This window comes from Octopus bimaculoides, chromosome 3, assembly GCF_046866305.1.
Source record: "Octopus bimaculoides isolate indiv1 chromosome 3, ASM4686630v1, whole genome shotgun sequence".
Taxonomy (NCBI): domain Eukaryota; kingdom Metazoa; phylum Mollusca; class Cephalopoda; order Octopoda; family Octopodidae; genus Octopus; species Octopus bimaculoides.
Window position 1 is genome coordinate 101869768 of NC_142930.1, and position 24520 is coordinate 101894287.

At 33.7% G+C, this 24520-nt stretch overlaps 1 protein-coding gene across 5 annotated transcripts in view; it reads right to left on the bottom strand.

Annotated features, from left to right (window-relative positions):
• Nucleotides 1-24520, bottom strand: part of LOC106871954 (protein still life, isoform SIF type 1) — a 903947-nt gene that overhangs the window by 365360 nt on the left and 514067 nt on the right. The window lies entirely within an intron of this gene.

The following is a 24520-nucleotide window of genomic DNA, read 5'->3' on the forward strand; positions in this document are numbered from 1 at the left end:
CCAGTTATCATACATTATTACTCATTATATCTTTTATTTTCCTAATTAACTACTGTTAAATTCTACACAGTTAATATGTTGCTTGAAGACAAGTTAAAAGAAACATTGCTATTCTGACTCAAGATACAATTCTCAACGTTTCAACAATGAAGTTTAATGATGTTTAGAATTGTTTATATGCAAATGACTGGCTACTGTGAAGAATTTGTAAAAGTAACTAAAATTCAAAAATCTGGAGGAAGCTAATATCAGAGAGGCCCAGGAACAAAATACATATTTCTGAAAGGACATTACGAATAGCTTAAAATAATAAGTTGTGTTGTATAGGGCCAAGTCTTTTATTTTTAGGCATAGTGCACCTTGGATTACATTGCTAAATGTATCCTTCTTTTTGTTTAAGGCAGTAAGTGTGATTTTGTTGCTATTTCTAACAAGTTAAGTGACTAGGTAGGTATTTCCTCATTGATTGAGAGCATATAATATAATTAAAAGGTATAAAAGTTATGTATTTTTATAGTTATTGGTTTTAATCATGTGAACATTACAATGATCTTTTTCTGTAGACCTTAACAAACAAAAAAGAATGAAATTCAGTGAATTTCACTTTCACTAGTCACTTCATGTGCTTAATATTAAATCCAACAAGAAGTGTATTAGTAATTTGCTTTAAGGAAGTCAATACAGAAAACTGAAGAGGTATACAGCTAAGATTTGTATTTACATTCTATGATTTGAAACTAATATATCTAATGTGATTATTAAATGGCTAATTTTAATTGCTTTTCACAGTTTGTTTCAAAATATATCTATGGGTCACTCGCTTGAATTACAAAAATAAGACTACAGAGACAGATTGCATTGGAAGACCTTTGCAAGATAAACATTTGCTAATGCATACACACTCCAGCCTCACATCGACATACATGGAGCTTCCTTTTGCTGCTTTTTTCTGCATTTTTGCAACTGGCTGGCCTCATGCCACCTTCATTTGTGTTCACCAAACTCAGTTATCCCTCCTCCTCATGTAATTCATTTTCTTAACCCACTCCAGATTCACACTAACCACTTTGCTCAGTCTTCTTCTCCAAACCATCATCAACCATCTGGAATTTCTTCACTGCTTAGTTTTCATACAGCTGTCAAATGATGAGGTTAACATAGCTGATGTCCTTCAAGAAGAACATCAACCATGTTAATCACATTTGTTTTAGAGGGCATGCAAGAACCATGAGCACAAATCCTTCCTCTAGACCAAACTATTAAAAAAATAAAGAGATACCAAAAAGTTTGTAAGGATCTAACCAGTTACAATGGGAGACTTACTGAAGCTGCTGGCCTTGCTATGGATATGACCAATATTAAAAGCAGATTGGCCAATGTTAAGTAAGGACTATTCCTTATGCAAATGGAAGAGAAAGTCAAAGCAAAGAAGATGACTCATAGCATATGTTAATTTTACATATACTTAAATTTCAGTAATACTTAGGTAATTTATGTCAAATTTATAACATGCTTATGCAGTATATATAATACTGTATGCTACAATATGACAACATAAAACACACTGAAATGTAAATGATGTGCACTGATTATAATATATTATCTATGATATAGAATAGCATAAAACTGTATATACATAATATAATAGATAAAATGAAGCTTTTGGTTAAAGAATAAATTTTCTGATTTCTAAAATGACTATTGATATAATTATGAACATTTATGCCAGTGAATTGGATAGCAAAGAAAATAAAAACTCTTTAAAACTCAAGAAGGAAGAAATAATTTATGGCCATTAGTTTGAAATTAAAATTTAATGAAGAATTAATTAAATCAGATATCTTTACTTCAGTAAAATATGCAAGGCTGGAGCTAAATGGATACACAGTCCTTGACAAAAATTATAATCTTAAGGCAGTTTCATTGAGAACAAACACCTGACAAAAATGTAACTTGAAAAACAGAAGAAAAATCCTTCCTAACTTAATTGAATCAGTAAAGTTTTTATTCATCAATTTTATATTTTTAGAAATTGTTTTATAAATTTTCTCGATAACATGTATTTTCTCACAAGGAACATTTGAAAGAGAAAAAGACTGTGATGTGATTGGATTTAGTAAAAAAGAAAATATGCACAAATCTTAATTTTAATATGACCTGTGAAACAAAATTTTCAATTGAAGAAATGAAGAAACCAATCTCTTTAAGCAATACTCCTAAAATATTCTAATAGCAACATTGCGGAGAATGTTTTTGGCACAGCCATTTGAAAACCTGTAGAATATCTGTAGACATTCTCCAGTTATTACCTGAAAAAAAAAGAATGAAGTGCAAAATTGATTTCCTCAAGAATTTCAATTTTCTAAAGAGTAAAGAAATGCACATAAAGAATAATGGAACACATGACATTAATTAGTTTATTTTCTCAACTTGTAAATAATGTCTCCATTAGCACACAGTGACTTAGTGGTTATGGACAAATAACAGAGCACTTTGTGGGAAAGACTACAAATTTATAATCATAATTATATAATTTATAATAACTACTGTAGTCTATATCGTTAGTATTGCCACTCAGATGTTTTCATTTTAGCTAACAAATAATAAACACAATCTAAGAAGCTATGTATCAATCTGAACACCAGGCTGGATTACCCACAACTTTTAGTAAATTTTAAAGAAACAATACTATGATGCAGTGGTTAAGTTAACCATGTCTATCTCTGTTGTAGCTAATAAGAATACCTTTCATCTTACTTAAAGATTAGTGGTATATTTGTGGGAATATTTATATATTAGATTAGTATGCCAAATATCTATTTAAAAGCATTCCATTTGTTTAAATTTATAATTTTGGAGACACTTTACTGAATTAAAATCTTTAATAGAATAATAAAAAAAGATGACAGTATTAGGTTTATCTGAATTTATAAATGGAAGTGAATTAAGTGAAATTGACACAAGGACAAACCACTTATTTCCCTTCAGAGATTGTAAATGTGATATTTTATTAGAAAAGTAGATTAACTGGTATAGTATTGTTTACCAGTTTTATCAGCTATTTGTAAATCATTCACTCACTGCTTGAAAATACAACCTCATAGAAAATTTATCAACACAAGATTTTAAAATTGTATTAGGTTTCTAAAGTTCTATTTAAAAGATAAGAAAAGTAGGAGAGGATATTTTTTTATTTTAAGTTTGAATATAAGACGTTTACCAACCCAATCAAAACAGCTATTCATTTTGTTACATAATTACATTCAATTAATGTGAAGGTTCACAGCATGAACAGGGAAGATGGGAATGATAATGAGTAAAAGAAAAAATTACACAAAGTTCTTGATTAATAAAAATAATTAACTAATAGAATTCAACTTGAGAAGATAAAATTTCTAATAATTATAGATTCGTCTGATATCAGATGCTATTTTACTTAATTTGAGACAGTACTGATTGCTGAAAATAACTTATTATACAACCTTGTAGAATATTCTGGTAGGATCAAAATTAAAATGAACAAAAAATAAAAATCTATATTAAAAAGCTTCTGAACACTGATGGTATTATTTTATTTGAGCTTTATTTCAATAATTTCTTAAATAATTTGGCATTCAAAAATAAAAAGTTATCCCCCATCCTCTTTCTTCTCACTTCTATCATTTACTAGGCAGTTAGCTTACTTTGCAAAGATCAAAAAGAATACATAATTTACTACTTATTCTCTGAGTGTGATTAATAAATAAACTCTACTGTCCATTATTCCATAAATACATGAAATAAAATGTTAATCTAGTTGAGTGTATGTTTCACTTCCATAAGAAACTAAACTTTATACCATAGAAGGTGAACTCTTTTAAAGAGTCTGTAAGTACCAACTGTACTTGTCTCATAACCTAACCTAGCAACATTTAAAACTCAATTAAGGAAATATAAAGAAATAAAAAGTATTTATTCATATAGATGTTTATGCATATATCTCATTGTATTAATTTTTTTATTATTAGTTCATCCATCGTTATTGATGATGACCTAGGACATATGTCAAAATGTGCATAAACATTGTATGTCTTTTGTTGACTAACAGAATATTATGTGCAGATGCATATATGCACTGAACATGATATTGACAAATATCATGTATAGTACACTGACTTGGGGCAAATTCAATAGCTGATTAAACTAAAGCTGGTTGAAATTTAAAAGGGGCTTGGAACAGATAATGTGGCATCTTTTCTATTTATTGTAAATGATATTCTCTCTTCTTCTTCTCATTTTTCGTGGGGTGGGGGTGCATAAGATGTGTTAGCTATCATTAAAGGAGTTTATATCATTTTATTGATTTAGATAAAACATAGAATGTTATGTTAATGCAATTAGGTGGAAAAAATCACTTTGAGGAAAATAAACCATTTAATAATAGTTAAAAAGAAATCTAAAACAATCTTGGAGAAAAAATAATATGAAAGCAACAAGATGGAAAATGAGAACTTTTTCCAACTTCATTTGCATTGTCCAAAGCAACATAATTCTTCATACAGTGATAAATCCCTGACAGAGTTGAAAGCAATTTTCATATGCCAGGATTTCATAATTGTTTGTTAACTGCACTTGTACAATTTATTGATTGGTTTATGGTTTATTTAACTAATTTCAATAGCAGCAATTTATATTTAGGTTATCTACGTATTGATTTGAAGAACAGACAAAAATAATTATATTTGCATAGTACCTATAACATTCAATTCAAAATATCTATACTGACTAAACTATATTATTACTAGAGTTACATGAAAATGGGTAAGCAATAAATCTGAAGAAAAATGCACAAGAATAATGAAAATGAAAAGAAATAGTATCACATCACAACACTGGTTTGTACAAGTAAGTTTAATGTTTGGAAAGTTAGTAAAAATAGTCTTTAGATTTGTCTTTCACTAAGGAAAATTATTTCCTGGAGCACTGTTCTTATAGCACTTTTAACTATTACATCTAGTGATTTCAGCAGTCCTAATTATTGGCATATTAAACCTCTATTCTAGCTACTAGTACTTGCATTCAATATACTTTCAATGCTTATTCATATCATTAGTAAAATCATTTTAAGTTTTTTCTTTTAATTAATTCATTTTCATTGCCTGTTATTCCAATTTTTGCTCTACTTTAACATAGTATCTCTAAAACTCACATAACTGTTAATTTTACATCAGCTTTTGACAATTATTCTACCTATGCAGTATTTTGGATACACAGAATGTCAACCATTACACACTTGTCGCATAACACAGTTTTGAAGCATTAAACAACTCTGGTAACATCAATACTAAACATATCCCCAGTTCTACTAAGATCACTAAATAAGAAATTCTCTATAATATATCAAATTATACTTTATTATGCATTTTGATCAGCATACCAAAATGATCGCTGCATTAGTATCTTGACTGAGATGAGTCTTATATTAGTCTCCAAGACATGCAAAGTTGAGCTGATACATTCGTCTTGTTTTTAACATATCAAGCTGACCATAGAAATCCTTGTTATATAGTATATAATTATCTAACCTATTTTCATACAAAATTCAGTCCTATAATTGAAACAGATTTTGTCTCTGAAGGTAAAAAAAAAAACATGTTAAGAGGAAGGTGCTGACATTTTGATATGCTAGAGAAAAGATGATGGCATCATACAGTAGTTGACCCAAGTAAATTATATTTCAGTGAGAATATATTTGAGCTAAAAGAAAAAGAAAAAGAAAGAAAATAATTAATTAAATTATCTTTGTAAAAGGAAAGTGTCATGGTGAAGTGATAAGTTCCATGAAACATACATTTGAAATTGTTTCTGTTATACTATTAATATGCAAGAGAGAAGGCTGCAGATTTGGGTAATGAGCATAGACAATTATATCAATTTCAGTACTTCACTAATGTTTCATTTTATTGATTATGGAAGGAGATGATTTTGGAGATATTCGAAGACATAACATAAATTGTTGTAACTAACTAACCTAATGCATTTTGTCCAACATTCTAAGGATTCTTCCAATTCAGAAAGGGATTAAACTCATTATAATAAGGTATTAAACTTATTATAATATTAAAACTTCTTAGTTTATCTTACTATTTTATCTATCAGACTCACTACTCATTATTCTTTGCTGATATTCATCAATGTTAGTTGTTTATGGTAGGAGCCTGATTTAGTAATATTAAGTATGTAATCCCAGGTTATCTCTGAATGCAGTAATCTATGATCAAAAGAATTCCAATCATGATCAGCTCAGCTATATTTTTTGACATAGTGTGTACTTTCTTTAGTAGGATGTAATTTGAGGGAGATTTGTCTGATATTTCTAGCAGGTCAAATAACTTCCGAAAATTCACTCACTGGCTCATTTGATTCACTAGTTTTCTTAAGTGCTCCCATCATTGCATGATTTCAGATTTATCAGAGGATTATGTTTAATTATATTCAGCTAAAATTGAACTGTTTTGAATGCTATTATGGAAAAACTAAGGTGTTAGCTTTCTTTGACTTCCACCAAAAACAACAGGAAAAATGTATTGAATGTATTATAGTAACAAAAACAATACTTAAAGAATTTTGAGCTTTTTCCATTAATATTTGATGAGGGCCAACATTTGATGTCCTTTCATTAAATCACTAATGAATTTTATTAACAAATTTCATTCAGAGTGCATTAAACTTCAGAAAACATCCTTTATTCATAAAAAGAAAATACTAACATTACAGAAGAATCTTCTTTTAAATCACAACCCAACTATCTTAAAAAAAAAAAAAGACACTGGAAAATGTGGTTCTGGGTTCCCTGCAAGGAGGAAAAGAAAAAGGGATGGTCACAGCCGGATGACCTTTGATCATATGTCTATTTGATAATGACTGATCTGGCACTGAACATCAACTTATAGTCATAGATAAGAATAGATTCAAATTGTAGTTTAAACACTTTTGCAAGAGACTAAAGAGTTTTATGATCACATGATTAATTTCCAGTTTCAGTAAACCAATATATGTGCATGTATGATGTAGAGTATGTGTGTGTGTGTACTTTTTTTTTTTTATTAAAGCTGCAAAAACATCAAAAACTGTTAGAGTTTCACATTTCCATTCGTTGGACAGTTGCAATCAAGACTGGAATAAAATTGTGATGGTGCATGTAATATATGATTTGGTATAATCCAATTTGACAAATAAGCATTTGAGTTCGATGAGTTAACTTATTTTCAAAACATAAACAATGTTCTATTCACTAACGGCTGTATGGGTTGGGGGTGTATAAACTGAACAGTAAAATATAAATATATTATACTATATAATATTAAAAAAAACCTTGAGTGAAGATGGTAGTCATGCATGTCCAGAATGGATTAATTAATAATTAATAGAGGTGTAAGTTGGTTTTTGTGAATTTATGAATTTAAAAACCATGGATTGAAGCTCTAAGTTTGAAAAATTCAATAATGAGTACATGGTACATAGATACATATACATACAAACATATAAATCTATGACAATATATGCATGTGCAAAATAAACACACACATGTATATATATATATATATATATATATATATATATATATATATATATACACATATAAACAAGCATACAATAATGTCCACATATTGTTATTTATTATTCAATCTTATGCCAATTCCTCCATGGTGTCGTTTTGCATTTATAATAAAATAAAAATATACAAATTATAAAAATAATAAAAGCAAATATACAGTACAGTACTGTTTCTACTTCATAGATTTTAACCTATTGCGGGTGGGGTGGGGTGGGGGTGAAATGTAGCACCCGCAATAATCGAGGGGTTACTGTATACACATGCATATAAGTATATGAATACACACATAGGTGTGCACATACATATATATGTATATGAATATGCATATACATATGCATATACATATACAGAGCATACATGTATACACATATCTACACATACATATGTACATATACACATATATACATATATGTGTGTACACATATACATGTGGTTGCCAGAGGAAGAAACGAAAAGAAAAGGAAAAAGTAAAGTAGGAAATCTAAGCATAATTTTGTAAAAGACAAAGTAATGTTATCTTTAAGTTACAGACAGGGATGATATTCCAATACTAAAAACAATACTTTTGCACCATTTCCAGTATTAGTTAGCAATTAATGTAGTAAGCTACTGAGTTACTAAACTATGCAGATATATTGCAGCACTGATATTAATCTTATTGTAAGCACATATTGATTCAGATTATATAGTAACACTATTCCAGAAAATTTTTAATAACCATATTAATCCTCTGGACACCTACCTGAATGACATAAGAATTTCTATCAATATATACACCAGAATCATCATTCCCACATTTAATTATATACAAGTAATTCACAGAAAGATATTTGTGTTCATTCTTGTGTGACTATATATGATCTTCCTTTGATTAAAATACTTTTGTTTTCAGATTGAATCGCAAATGTTCAGTTGTCACATTCAAGGATGCATATTAAAAATATTTGGGTAACAGTGAATGAATGGCATATAAATGTATTAACTGAAATGAAAGATGGGGAGAGAAAACTGTTGAAACAAGTTTGTACTAAATCAGAAGATTGTAAAGCTGCTCTTCTTAAGTTCTTGAAATCAATTCTCATTCTTTTTACATTAATCTCACTATTACATGTACCCATAAAATTTTACATTCTTCATTTTACTGAGGAACTAAAAGTAATCAACAAATTTATCCTCAACAATTTTAGTTTTATGTTACATTTGCATTACCATTGTAGACTACAGTCAATAAAGTTAAATTATTGGAAATTAGAAATTTTTGGTTGATGTTCTTGAACTTTTCCTTTCCTTGGGCTTTAAATCAGACTTATTCAGAAAATTCAATTAAATGTATTTATTTGCATTAATGCTATATAACAAGTGAGACAAAAAACATTCAAATCTGTCTTATGATACAATTAAAGTATTACATATTGAATCCCACTTAAAATTTAGTGAAATCAGAAATTAAGCTTAAGTTGATGTGTGTTATATTTTGCATATGTGAGTCACTATTTTACATATGTAGTAGCTATCTAATATAATAAGAGTATATTTTAAATATTTATTTGTTTATTATCTACCATTGCACCTGTGCCCAGCGTTGCCTTCGTGGCACTTGTGACGGTGGCACATGTAAAGACATCCGGGTGAGATCGTTGCCAGTGCCGCTGGACTGGCTCCTATGCAGGACACGAAACTCGGCTTGTGAAGACCTGTTGGGGCAAGCAAAAGCGAAACCGTGATGGCACCTGTGCCCAGCGTCGCCTTCCTGGCACTTGTGCCAATGGCACGTGTAAAGACATTCGAGTGAGATCGTGCCAGTGCTGCTGGACTGGCTCCTGTGCAGGTGGCAAGTAAAATACACCATTTTGAGTGTGGCTGTTGCCAATATTGCCTGTTGGCCTTCGTGCTGATGGCATGTAAAAGCACCCACTACACTCTCAGAGTGGTTGGCGTTAGGAAGGGCATCCAGCTGTAGAAACTCTGCCAAATCAGATTGGAGCCTGGTGTAGCCGTCTGGTTCACCAGTCCTCAGTCAAATCGTCCAACCCATGCTAGCATGGAAAGCGGACGTTAAACGACGACGACGATGATGATGATGATGATGACGATGATGATGATGATGATGACGATGATGATGATGATGACTAGATAGTGTTAGTTGCATGGCATATTAACATTATAAAATATTCTGATTGTTTATTTACCACATACAAAAATATATGTAATAAAATTCACTAAAATAACATTAGTTGTGATTTGAACTTTTGATTTTACCTAATGGTTCATTCAATTGGTTGAATAATATGTTAGGCAAAATTTGATTCCACAATATGACACTACTTTTAGTACTGAGTTCCCTGGCCATCAGTAAACTCATTTAAGATAACAACCCCAAAGTTAACATTTAAGATAACATAACAAAAATATCTCACAAACCATATCTCAATGAATCTTAAACTACATACTTACAAATATGAATTTTAATAATTTCTTATCCACCATGACTTAAGTCATCTTTTTTTAAAATTCAATATGTAAAACACCTATAAGGTGGTGAGCAGATAGAATCATTAGCATGCTGGGCGAAATGCTTAATGACATTTCATCTGTCTCTATATTCTCAGTTCAAATTCTGCTGAGATCAACTTTGCCTTTCATTCTTTTGGGGTTGGTAAAATAGGTAACAGTTAAGTAATGGGATTCATGTAACCCTCTTAGCCCTCCCTCTAAACTTGCTGGCCTTGTGCCACAGTTTGAAACCAATATCTCTACCACCTATGGACACACATAAAATCAAAAAAATAGTGCAATACACTTGACTTTTGAAAACACTTGTTTAGGCTCAGAATACTGTCAGGATACTGTATCCTTCCATACCTTCTAAAATTCACCAACACTACTCTTGAAGTGCCTATGCATCCTTTCCTCATTATGGCTTGTTCATGGCTCACTTTTCTATCTTCAGTTTTATCCTGTGTATTGTACATATACATTTGGTTATAATTGCTGTTTTTCTTTACTTGGCTTATTGTTAATTTTTGTCCCATTCTTTTATCCTTTTCCACTGAAATGAAGCACACTTAAACACCAATAAGTACGAATAAGTACCAGTTGAGCACTGGAATTAATGTAATTGATTATCCCCTTGCTCCCAAATTTCAGGTTTTCTGCTTGTAGCTGTTATCATCTTTAGCTTTAGGTGGTGAGCAGACAGAACCATCAACATATTCAAAAATATGCTTAGCAGCATTTCTTCCTGTTCCTTACATTCTGAATTCAAATTGCACCAGGATCAACTTCGCCTTACATCTTGATAAAAAAAAGTATCAGTCAAGTACTGGAGTTAATGTAATTGACTTGCCTCCATCCCCTCAAAATTGCTGACCTTGTGCCAAAATTTGAAGCCATTATTATTATTATTATTATTATTTATTATATGAGAATTGTTCAACATGTATTTTCACTCAAATTCATTTTGTGAACTATTCTAAATATATGTCTGATGTAATCACTCTTCTTCTTTCTTTCTTAATAATTCTCTCCTTCAGCCATGATTGAAAGCACCTAAACATCTTATAAACTGGGAAAAATATAATATAGCCTCTGCTAGTCGTAAAATATACAATGGAATAGAAAAGAAAGCAGAAAAAATATTTGATATTTTTTAATGCAACAATATCAAATAACCACATGTAAATTAATATTGAACAAGAAAGGAATATTCTATTTCGAAGTTGTATTTCCAAAGAATATATTTCCTTCACCTTTTAAAAGTCAACCATTCAGACATCAATGTGTATGTGAGTGTGTGTGTGTGCATGTGTGTGTGTGTGCACGTGCATGCGTGTGTGTATGTGTGTGCACATGCATGTGCAAATTGTCTGTAAATATGTCTGCTTTGTATTCACGAACTACAAAACAAAAACCCAAAGGTTTCATCATCATAGCATGACAGGGCATAAACAAGAATATTGTTTGCCTTGAGGCTTAAGGTTGAACAAGAGACCAAAGAATTTTTCAAGAAATTCCTATATTAGTAAAAATAGAGATCATATTTTATTAGTCATTTAATTTGTAATGTGTGTCAAAATCAGTAAATTACCATGGGGTGTTATCCTGATTCAAAAGCCAGGTACCCCTGTTGGTCGTAAAATATACAACAGAATAGAAAAGAATCCATAGAAAATATTTGATATTTTTTAATGCAACAATATTAAATAACCACATGTAAATTAATATTGTACAAGAAAGGAATATTCTATTTGAAAATTGGATTTCCAAAGTATATATTTTCCTCACCTATTGAAAGTCAGCCATTCAAATATCAACTATACTTAACTCTTTTAATCTTCTAAAATACAGTGTAGATTAATGGGTTATTAGCAGCATTTTCCATTAGATAGATAAACAATAGCTATATATTTATTTTGTAAAGCAAGAAACAATGTTATCTTCAGAACGAGATGAAACTGTCCCATAATAAGCAATGTATTTTAAGAAATCTATATGCTTGAAAGAATACATCATTATTTGTATAGCGTTTATGTAGCTACATGCATATATTGCTGATAGGTGTAAAGAGATAAACTTGTAGTTTGGAATCTGCTCAAGTATGGAATGATTGACAGTATTTCTATGTTAAAAGATATTCATAAACGTATGGAAAGATATCTGAGAAAGGAAGGACCAGAAGTAATGAGAGTATTTTATTCTACTACAGTGCACAAGTTGCAGTAACAGAGTGCTATAGCAGGAATATACCACCTGCGGCAGGAAATTAACAATTATGCAACAGCTCCATGTGAAAAAAAGACACCTTTCTGACAAACATTAATCTGATCAAGCAGTAAATCAAGACTGAAAACTCTGAAAAATCAACTTGGTGACAACTGTGATAGCAAAAATTATAATAGAAGTAACAAGCTAAGTTGACTGAAAATAAAATAAATATTCCTATAAAATTGGTTAACTAAATTCTGGAATATCAGTTTGCTTAGCTTGTGAGCATTTTTTCCACTCATTCTTTCTAAGCATATTTTCCACTTTTTTCTTTTCCACTATTTCTTCTAAATCCATTCTCTGCTAATGTGCCATAACATACACACTTTCATATTCTAACCTCATTCACACCCTTATCACATTTTCTAATATTCTTCATTTTTCCTTAGATTCACCTCACCCACCCCCACTGAATTGCAATAACTTAATGTCCCTTTACTAGTCATTGCATTGCTTTACCATCATTGTTAGTCCCAACCCCAAACACCAAATTTTCCAGGTTTCTTACTTTTTGGTGTAATTACATGCTATAGTCTCAATTGCAATATATGATAAATTGACAACTATGGCAGCAAGAAAAACAATCAAATGAAACTGAAGATAGATTTAAATTTTTTTCTTATTGAAAGGATTCTACTTTAAGTAAAGTAAATGTGGCAAGAGTTTTTGCATCATTACACCTAAAGTAACTACAGCTGAACTAAGTCAGCTGGTTAGAAAACTTCTTATATTCCAAAGCAGAAAAAGTACAATTAGTTCAAGATAGCTATTAATATTTTATTGAGATTATATTTTTATAAAAAACAACAAAACATTAAAATTCTATAAATAGAAAATTCCAGTGAACTAACAATGTTAATACTGTCTTGGAGACAACATGTGTTATGAAACTTATGAATTTAAAACCTGTAGGTAAAAAGGGATTGGTAGTTATGGTGGTGCTATATGATAATAAAAATAATTTTAGTACAGGCACAAAACCATAGATTAATGAGGAAGGGTTAGTCAATTAAATTGGTACATTATATTATTGGCATTCACTTGTCCAGCTTGTAAGGTCTGTCATCCAAATGTCTGATTACACATTTATACTTTCCTTGGCCTTCCTCTGGCACAGGCACATTTAAATGTGTAGTAATGGTATGTTTCCAGTTAGCAAGTGTCATCCAAGGCAGTGGATTGACAGAATTGTTAGAGTATTGAAAGAATGCTTTGTAGTATTTATTCTGACTTTCTGCGCTCTGTGTTCAAATTTTGTCCAGGTCAACTTTGCTTTCATCTTTTCATAAGTCAATAAAAAAAGTACCAATTCAGGGCAGTAAACTGATGGAACTGGAAGCATTGGATGAGATTCCTTGCATTATCTGCTTAGGCCTTTGCATTTTTGCAGAAACAGAAGTAATGACTAATGCCAAGCTGTAACAGCTTTAAAGCAGCAGCTATGTATCCATATGGGTGATAAATGTTAAGCTAAAATGGAAAAACAAGAAAATAATCAACTTTAATAATAGCTGAGTACTAGATAAAATAATAGATATAAGTATAGAGACCTCACAAACTATACCAAGTATTAAAAAATTAATTTGTACTTTTTAAAAAAGAATGGTTTCAAATTTTGGCTCAAAGCCAACAATTTAAGACAGAGCAGATGAATCAAGCACATCAATCCAAGTGCTAAACTGGTACTAGATTTGATTGACCTCTAAAGGATGAAAGGTCAAGTCAATTATCATGGCATTTGAACTCAGAATATAAAGTCAGAAGAAATGCCACTAAACATTTTGTCTCCTGTACAAACTATTCTATCAACTCACTGCTTTTGTAGTAAGAATAATAGTTCTAAAAATAATTTCTTTTGACTGGTATTTTTCAAAGGATTTATTGAAAATTATTTCAATATTATATTGCTGTTTGCTAACCAAGATATATTAGAAGTGAAAATAATAGTTTTAAATAAAGGAACAAGACCACAAATTTGGAGGTGAGGTAAACTGATTAAATGGATCCCAGTATTTGACAGATGCTTTAGGTTATTGACACTGAAAGAATAACAGGTAAAGTTGACTTTGGTGGGACTGGAACTAACAACATAAAATGCTGAAAGAAATTTTGTAAGGTATTTTGTCCAATGTTCCAATCCACTACCCTTAAATAGAAGTCAAAACATTAATACTCAGAGTAGAATGTTAAAAGGAATAATTCATGTCTGAATCCAAATTCTGTTTACATTAACCACATATACACACACATATATACACACACATATACAGACACACATAACTTACATATGAATGTAAGTTAATAGTAGATTTGTTGCTGAACAATCAATGACATAGCTTCATATTCTTTTAGATCCACTGTGACATGTGCAAAGCAAACTGCACATTTCTACACTCCTCAGTCATCTCAACCATGAAGCCAATATAATATCTAGTTCCACCATTGATAGTGGAACTAGATATTATATTGGCTTCATGGGTGAGAAGTTTGCATTAAAAAGATGGTAAAATGGAGCTCAAGAATTTATAGAACCAGCTAGCCCATGCAAATATATATTTAAAAGAAAGTACAGTTCTTTTTAATCAGTTTGCTGAAATAATGTTTTGGCTATCTATTTAACACAGGAATCTAATAACTCTGAACTAATCAGTACCATCATGCAATAAGTAAAATAACAATGGACACCAATTCAAAATTCAAAGTTCTATTACATGAAGTTGACTAGGGCTAATTATTAGTGTTGAGAGGCGATGGTCTTTTGGTAACATATTTTTCCCTTTGATGTTTAATGAGCCACTTGGGGGTAATTTATTATTGTTTTGCTTCATTTCTATCTATTCTCATGAATATAGCAAATTAGTATCATTATTTTCATCTGAGTACAAACATACTATATTACCATGGTCATTAGTCATGCTTAGAGGTAGCACAAGTTTGTGAGACCTGTAGCATTCTCTAAATTCTATCATTTATTCAGTTTAATTTTTGTCTATTTTTGTTACAATTTTCTCCAACCATTACTAACACTGAAAGAATCAATGGCAGAATGACAATTCATCAGCCTGCAGGCACTATATAGCTTCTCTGTGAGCTATTTGCCTAATATCTAAGAAATCAGTATTGTTTGTCTTCACACCTGTGTGTGTGTGTGTGTGTGTGTGTGTGTGTGTGTGTGTGTGTGAGAGAGAGAGAGAGAAACAAAGCATTTGAATTGGTACTAGGGATGCTTGTCACTTCCATTTTCATTAGCTTGTATCTTGAGTGGGAGCAGACACTGTTACTCAGCCATATTTTATCCCACTGGAGTAGATTATAGATTGTTTAAACAACAGAAGGGTAATTGGGTTAGTTGGACTTGGTTGGGTTTGAACATCAAATTAATATCAACTACACTATCTTTTTGCTGATGATCTTACTTGTATACCAAATAGCCCTTTTCCTTTACATATAACTGAATAAAAACAACATTAAATAAAATGATATGTGATATAAGTATGCAGAAGACAATGCTATACAACTTTTCTGTTACTATAGTCTTTCAACTAACTGTAACTTATGTAGTCTTTTCAAATCATGACATCCAGAATTTGCACAGAATACCAACTGCTAGATCAATGCAAAACAGAAAGCATTAAACAAAATGTGGGAACAAATCATATATATTATCATTTTTAAGACTTTCAAGGTTTGTTTCATTAAAAACTAATAAATATTCATGATTAATTTAAAGAACAGGGAGAGAGAAAAAGTAATGCAAAGAAGAGATAAATATAAAAAGTAACACAATTAGGTTTATGACTGTAATATGAGAGCTGTACATTATTACTTTATTTATATGGAAATAGTTTTCCATTTCAAAAACTGAATTTAGGCCAATAAATTCAGTAGATATAACTCTGAATAATAGCAGAAATTAAAGAATGTCCTTTGGTGTTATGAATGATCTAGAATAAAAGGAAAAAGGTATTTTGAAATATAAGATAAATACTTAAGATCATTCATAGCCAGTTAGGATCTGTAGAATTTCACTATATGGTATGGAATAACTCAGAACAGTTAGTAAGTTGATAAAATAATGATTGAATTTATCATGAGTTCAACTGCATCCACAGTTGAATAAAATAAGGCACAGAAATACTATAACCTGTAGGTAAATTACGTTTTTAACCTGTGGCTTGTGACAACAGGAAGAAGTGTTGAACTGCAAACAATGAAGATTCTGACTTCATTAGTAAACACCTTATTGAAGTTTTGGTTGATGCTCAGGAGGGTACCAGATTGTTTGAGCTCCTTAGCATTGAAACCACTTTTGGTAGTGATGTGAGTGCTTGGGGTATCATGGAACATTTTAGAGGGTAAAACCAGTTACCCCATGCATGTCCAACTTGAAAATTTATCAATTGATTTCCTTTTTTTTCTTCATTTTCTTATTTACTTTTGTTAAATTATCTTTTTTACATTATGAACATTTTTCTTTAAAAATAAATCAGTAATAGGCCTTTGATAAAAACGAATTTTTACCTTGACGAAGCTCAGTGTTATTTGGTGCTACTTACTAGAAAAATGAATTGTGTAAAATTGAAACATTACATTTGTGATAACTAAGCCCAGACGATACTAAAGTCATGTGATACACTCTGATTACCAATCAACTGGTACAAATAGCATCCAATTTCATAGAATGTTCTATGAAGCACACTGACACATACATGTACAGGAGCATACACAACCCCCCAAAAAACCCCTTGAAACACTCAAATACATATTTGCATTCACTGACACATGCTTAGGTAAGCACATACACACATATATGTACACTAACATATTATACAAAACCAGATATACATGTGTACGCATATATGGAAAGCCAAGTATTGAAGGGAACGCTAAAATTTTAAAATGCTGTTAAGGAAATATACTTCATAAGGTGAGAGAAGAGGGGGAAAGATAAAGCAAAGTTAAAAGAGAGGGGAGAGGAGCGGGCAAGATTGGATGGAGAAAGGATGGGAAGAAAGAATGAATGAAGGAATAAAGGTTATGGGAAGTAAGGATAAATAATAACGAAAAAAATAAAGGATAATTTGCAGAAATTATTGTTAGGTGAGGGATAGATACTATTTGAAAAAAGCAAAAGAGTGTTTTTTTCCATTGTTTACATCTTGAAACTTGCTCTGTAAATGTATTCACCTGATTATGTTTGGAAAAGAGTATTGAAAATTGCTCCTCCATGCAAAACGGACAAGAAGTTTTCCTTTTGACATAGGGAAATGATATAGATAAAATTTTCCAGTCTAAAGAAAAAATCTTGTTAGTCTTTAAGGAGCCAGATTAGTTTACTAAGCCCTGTGGAATTACACTTACTATTGTATTTGAAGGTTGAGAAATGTTTAGTCAGTCTAGATTTCAGTTCTGTAGAGAATAATCCTATATAAAAATATTCCTTGTTACCAGAGGTAATCTTGCATTGGTACACAGCATTTTTAAGTTGGCAGTTTCTATTTAGGACAGGCGTCTTATTTGGGCCACAGTTGCAAGGCTTAATTTCATTGATATTTTGATTTCAGGAGAGACTATTGTTAATATTATTGTTAATGTAATTAAAGTTGCTAAGGTTATCAGGAAAGACACTGTAACCTTTTAGAACAGGGCTGTTATGTGATGCTACAATTTGTGAAATATTGTAGGTGTTGGAAAAACCTAGTATGATACGGTGTGTATTGAAAATTGAGTGGTACCTTGATTTAATAGGGAAGTTCCATTCTATAGCTTGACAAACTAAGAAGGGAAGGTTACTTTTTACTTGTTTATTGTATGGAATAATATTTTCATTGGGGTTGCGTGATTCTATGGGAGATTTATTACTAAAAAACCTAGTGTTATTTTTAAAAGAATATAAAAATGAAGGGGAAACATAGTTACTTCCCTTTGTTTATTTTTCGGGTTATGAAAGTAAGGAATATGGATATTTTGATGGAATTGGGTATTCATCATCATCATCATCATCATCGTTTAACGTCCGCTTTCCATGCTAGCATGGGTTGGACGATTTGACTGAGGACTGGTGAAACCGGATGGCAACACCAGGCTCCAGTCTGATTTGGCAGAGTTTCTACAGCTGGATGCCCTTCCTAACGCCAACCACTCAGAGAGTGTAGTGGGTGCTTTTACGTGTCACCCGCACGAAAACGGCCACGCTCGAAATGGTGTCTTTTATGTGCCACCCGCACAAGCCAGTCCAGGGGCACTGGCAACGATCTCGCTCGAAAATCCTACAGGAGCCAGTCAGGCGGTACTGGCAACGGCCACGCTCAAAATGGTGCATCTCATGTGCCACCCGCACAAGAACCAGTCCAGGGGCACTGGCAACGATCTTACTTGGCTTGCCGGGTCTTCTCACGCACAGCCCATTTCCAAAGGTCTCGGTCCGTAGTCATCGCCTCGGTGAGGCCCAATGTACGAAGGTCTTGCCTCACCACCTCAGCCCAGGTCTTCCTGGGCCTACCTCTTCCACGGGTTCCCTCAACTGTTAGGGTGTGGCACTTTTTCACGCAGCTATCCTCCTCCATTCTCACCACATGTCCATACCAGCGCAATCGTCTCTCTTGCACGCCACAACTGATGCTTCTAATGTTCAGCTTTTCTCTCAAGATACTTACACTCTGACGGGTATTCACATTGACATTACACATCCAACGGAGCATACTGGCTTCATTCCTTGCGAGCTTACGTATGTCCTCAGCAGTTACAGCCCATGTTTCACTGCCATGTAGCATGGTTGTTCGTACGCATGCGTCATACAGTCTGCCTTTTACTCTGAGTGAGAGTCCCTTTGTCGCCAGCAGGGGTAAGAGCTCTCTAAACTTTGCCCAGGCTATTCTTATTCTAGCAGCTACACTTTCAGCGCACCCACCCCCACTACTAACTTGGTCGCCCAGATAGCGGAAGCTATCGACTACCTCTAGTTTTTCACCCTGGAATGAGATAGAAGTTGTTTCCTGTTTGTTTGCAGTCTTTATTGCACCTGAACATCTGCCACAAACAAAAACTAACTTGCTAGTTAACCTGCCTTTGATGTTGCTGCACCTCTTATGTGTCCATAGCTTGCACCGGGTACATCTTATAGAGTTACTACCTACTCCTTTTCTACATACTGAGCAGGGCCATCTACCTGAAGGGGTTTGTGTTTTATCTACCTTCCTACTTATTAGGATTTTGGTTTTAGCTAGGTTGACTCTAAGGCCCTTCAATTCTAGACCTTGCTTCCACACCTGAAACTTCTCCTCTAGTTCTGATAGTGACTCCGCAATTAGGGCAAGGTCATCAGCATAGAGGAGCTCCCAGGGGCAACCTGTCTTGAACTCCTCTGTGATTGCCTGGAGGACTATGGTAAATAATAGGGGGCTGAGGACGGAACCTTGGTGGACCCCTACCTCTACCCGGAATTCATTGCTGTACTCATTTCCAACCCTCACCTTACTGGCCGCATCTCTGTACATGGCTCGCACAGCTCTCACTAGCCATTCTTCTATCCCAAGTTTCCTCATTGACCACCAGATAAGGGATCGGGGGACCCTGTCAAAGGCTTTCTCCATGTCAACGAAAGCCAGGTACAGAGGTTTATCCTTGGCTAGGTATTTCTCTTGCAACTGTCTCACTAGAAATAAGGCATCAGTAGTGCTTTTACCTGGCACGAACCCAAACTGCATCTCATCTAAATTGATTCGCTCCCTAATTAGTTGGGCTATGACCCTCTCTGTAACTTTCATAACCTGATCTAACAGCTTGATGCCTCTGTAATTATTTGTATCTAAAGCGTCCCCTTTACCTTTGTAGCAGTTGACTATGATGCTGCTACACCAGTCATAGGGTATGACTCCTTCGTGTATCACCTGGTTCGTAATACGGGTGACTAGGCTATAGCCAACACTGCCAGATATTTTGAGCATCTCTGCAGTGATTCCTGATGGGCCGGGGGCTTTCCCGGTCTTCATACTCTTAATTGCTTTATCTACCCTGGTACTATCAACTCGGATAGCTGGTCCCTCTATTGGGTCGACATAAGGCAGGCTCTCTTTCTCCCATTCATTCTCTTTATTAAGCAATCTATCGTAGTGGCATCTCCAGACCTCTTTCTTTGCATCCTCATTTAATGCAAGCGTACCATCATCCATGCGAACACATTTCTCTCCTACAACATCACTATTCTCTCTCCTACACTGTCTTGCAACCCGAAATACCTCGAGTCTTTGGTCCTCACGGCGCAGAACATTGGCAAATCTTTCCTTATCTGCTTCCCCTCTGGCTAAATAAACCTGTCGCCTAGCCTCCCTTCTGGCACATTGGTACAATTCCCTGCTACCACCGTTCTTCCAGTCCTTCCAAACTTGTTTCTTTTGTCTAATAGCCCTGTCTACCTCCTTGTTCCACCACCACGTTACTCTGGGTTGGGAGGGGACCTTACACCACCCACAAATCTGGTCGGTGGCTTTCAACAGGTTGTCCCGCAGAAATCTCCAATTGTCTTCCACGTTGTATGATGCTATATCCCCTTCTATTTCGTTAAATGCTTCAAGTAACTTGTCTCTAAGTCTCTGTCCGTTTGCAGGGTCTTTAAGCTTCCACACCCTTCTTCTCCAAGCCTGTCTAATTCTGGGCACCCATTTTGCCTTGATCCCAAAGTCGCTAACTACTAATCTATGTTGTGGGGTACATTCTTCGCCAGGGTAGGTTTTGGCATTTATAAGCCGCCCTCTTTCCCTATTTCTGGCGAGGATGTAGTCGATTTGGCTAGAGTGTCTGCCGGAGCGGTAGGTGACTAGGTGACTGGCAGGTTTCCTGAAGTTGGTATTGCAGACTATAAGATTGGTTGCATCACAGAACTCCAGCAGTCTGGTTCCCTCCTCGTTGCGGGAACCGAAGCCATAGCCTCCATGTATGCCATGGAAGCCCCCAGCACGACGTCCGACATGACCGTTGAAGTCTCCAGCCACAAAGAGAAGGTCCCTGTCACTCGTCGACGAGGTAGTTTGCAAGAGGGTGTCATAGAATTGGTCTTTCAGACCATCTGGTAGCCCAGGTTGAGGTGCATAGGCTGAGATGACAGTAGCTAATCTATGATGAAGCACTAGTCTGATCTTAAGTACTCTGTCACTTACTCTAACGACCTCGATTACCTTATCCACCCATTTCTCCGCTAGAAGTATTCCTACGCCCCCGACCCCGTCAGTGTTCCCTGCCCAGAGAATCTTGTACCTGTGTTCTTTGCCTGTGAGGAACCTTGCAGAACCTCCTCTCCATCTTACTTCCTGGATGCAGCACATATCTACGCATCTCCGTTCAAGCATCTCAACAATTTCACCAGATCTACCTTTCAGCGTGCCGACGTTGAGAGTGCCAATCCTAACAGTATGGGTGTTGGGGGTGTGGGCCTGTAGCCTGGGAAGAGGAAAAGCAGTGTCGTGTACCTGAAAAGAAAACTTGCAATTGGAAGAATTCATAAGCAAAACATTACCTACAACCTGCAAACATTTCTCAACCTTAATGCGCTACCCAAAGGTAGGGGAGAGGATGGCCAAGGCCACTAGATGGGTTCCGGGAGACAGCCGAGGTTGACAGGATTATTTAGATAATTAACTGTAGAAGGAGCAGGACAAGTACTCTTGTTGTTAATGTATCTATTACTGCTAACATTACTTTGAGTTTAGAGTTAGATCTAGGAAGTTAACCTTAGTTTATCAACATCAAAAGAAATACTTAGGCCGATATTACTAAAGAATTTGAGTAGATTTTGTTTAACTTTTTGTAGTTTCTGATTTGAGGTATTTTGTAGGTAAAGTAGACAGTCATCATGATATAAACCACCAAGTATATAAGGGAATTGGTCTGCTAGTTCTGATAGGAAGTAAATTCTGACCAAATCAGAAACCTGAGCTGGATCGCTACTTCCCATAGGGATATCGAAGCAATCTGGTCGATCCCTACGAATCCAAAGTTTGTTGTCAAATTGGACGGTGGATTTTCTTGCTTCTAGGACAACATTAATTTCATCACGGGTTAGTCTTGCCTTATTATGTGCAAACCATAGGGCTTTGTTTAGGATGATAGGATTGATAGAGGAATAACAGCTGCAGATATTGAGCTGTATGAATTTTGTGCTTAATTTATTATTGATAGAATTGAACCAGTCTACAATGTGAAAAGAGGTAGACCTATGATTAAGTTTAAGTATTTTTGTTAATAGGGGATATGTACATATCCAGAATGTTTTTGCTAAGTATTCCTATATCAGATCTAGAGGGATATATGAGATGGAGAGATGAGTTATTAAAGAAGTTGGGTTTGTAATTCTTTAAGACAAAACGTGGTTGCTTAGGAGATAAAGGCTCAATTTTTGTTTGTAAAATATATATTTTCCATAATTTTCTTAGCCTCAAGATTGGCCTCTCTGATAGTATTTTTAACAGTAGTCTTATATATTTTTAGTATTTCCTTCCTGGGCAGCTTAAGGTAAAAATACTTGTTTAAGTGATACAGGTTACCAGTTTTATCCAACTGAACAAGGAGGTCTTCCATGCTGTTAATTTCTTTGGTAATATTATGTAGATATCTTAGATGTTTATTCCTTAAGGGATACTAATGGAATTTAACATTCTTGACGAAAGTCCAGAGGTCCTCTTCAAACTGTTTTAAACTTAGGTTAGGAGGAGAATTATTTTTAGATTTGAGAAGTTTACTAAATTCAGAGTTATGGTGATTGGAAGATTTCTTGATATTCTTATTATCAAAGAAGGCTTGCCATCTAATGCAGTTAATGAAGGAGTTAGTCTTATTGATGAGTTGTTTCAGGAAAACCTTTCTTATGTATGTGTGTGTATATGTGTATATATATGTGTGTCTAATATATATATATATATATATGGGTTTGAGTATGCATGTATGTATGTATGTGTGTATGTGTATATCCGTATGTGTATGTGTGTTTATGTATATATGTAATATTAGTAAAAAAAATATACATGTTTATCTAAACACATGTTGTGTATATGTGTTTGCATATGCATATATATATGTCACGTTTTCTGGGATTTCATATATCTGTTAAAATGTCTATTTGATGAGTACTGTTATTTATATCTTCCCTGAAGAGATTGATGCATAGTTGATCATTAATCATCCTGTTGGACGTATTTTGGATGCATCCATCGAAACATGTGTAGGAGATATGAACATATTAATGATTTAATAACATCTTGAGCATTTGTCTCCTTCTTCTATCTATCTATCTATCTATCTATCTATCTATCTATCTATCTCTATCTATCTATCTCTCTCTCTCTCTCTCTCTCTTTATATATATATATATATATATATATAGGCGTATTCAATATGTGACCGCGTGTGCATCGGTGGCGATTTTCTTTCCCTGTCTTCCCTTCTTTGAACTTTTCCTATATTTCTGATGAAGAGCTCCGCTCGAAACGTGAAAACCTCTTTCTTTTCTTTCCTTTACTGAGCGTCTAATAACACTGTACTTATTCCATGTCCTCGCGTTGTTGTTTTTTCGTGTTTTTTCTTGCTTGTTCATGTTTGGATTGACTATATATATACATATATACATATCACATGTGTGTGTGCATTGCTACTAATAACTGTATCAGCTTGTGTATTATCTCCTTTAAATTATGGTCTTCACAGCTTCTCACTAGATGGTATTTGCCAAATAATTTGCTAATAATTTGCTAACATGAAAATTAAAAATCATATCCAGCTGAACAAAAATTAATGGGAGATAACTCTTTAACATTAAAGCATTTCCTCACGTATTTTTTTACTGCATGGGCAATGAAAGCTATAAAGAAATGTGCATATGGAGACACACCAACGTGTGTGTGTGTGAATGTGTTTGTGTGTATGTCTGTATGTATGTATGTATATATATATATATATATATATATATATATATATATATATGTATTGTGTGTGGAAGTGTGTGTGTGAGTGCATGACCAAATTAACCTCAAACCATACTCTGCTCTCTTCTGCGTGTGGGTGGTGCATGTTAGCCAAGAAAGATGCATCTAAACCAGAGTGTAATGGCAGTGAAACATCCTTCAAATCTCGCCTTATAATTTAACATTATTTGAGGCAGATCTAGTTTGT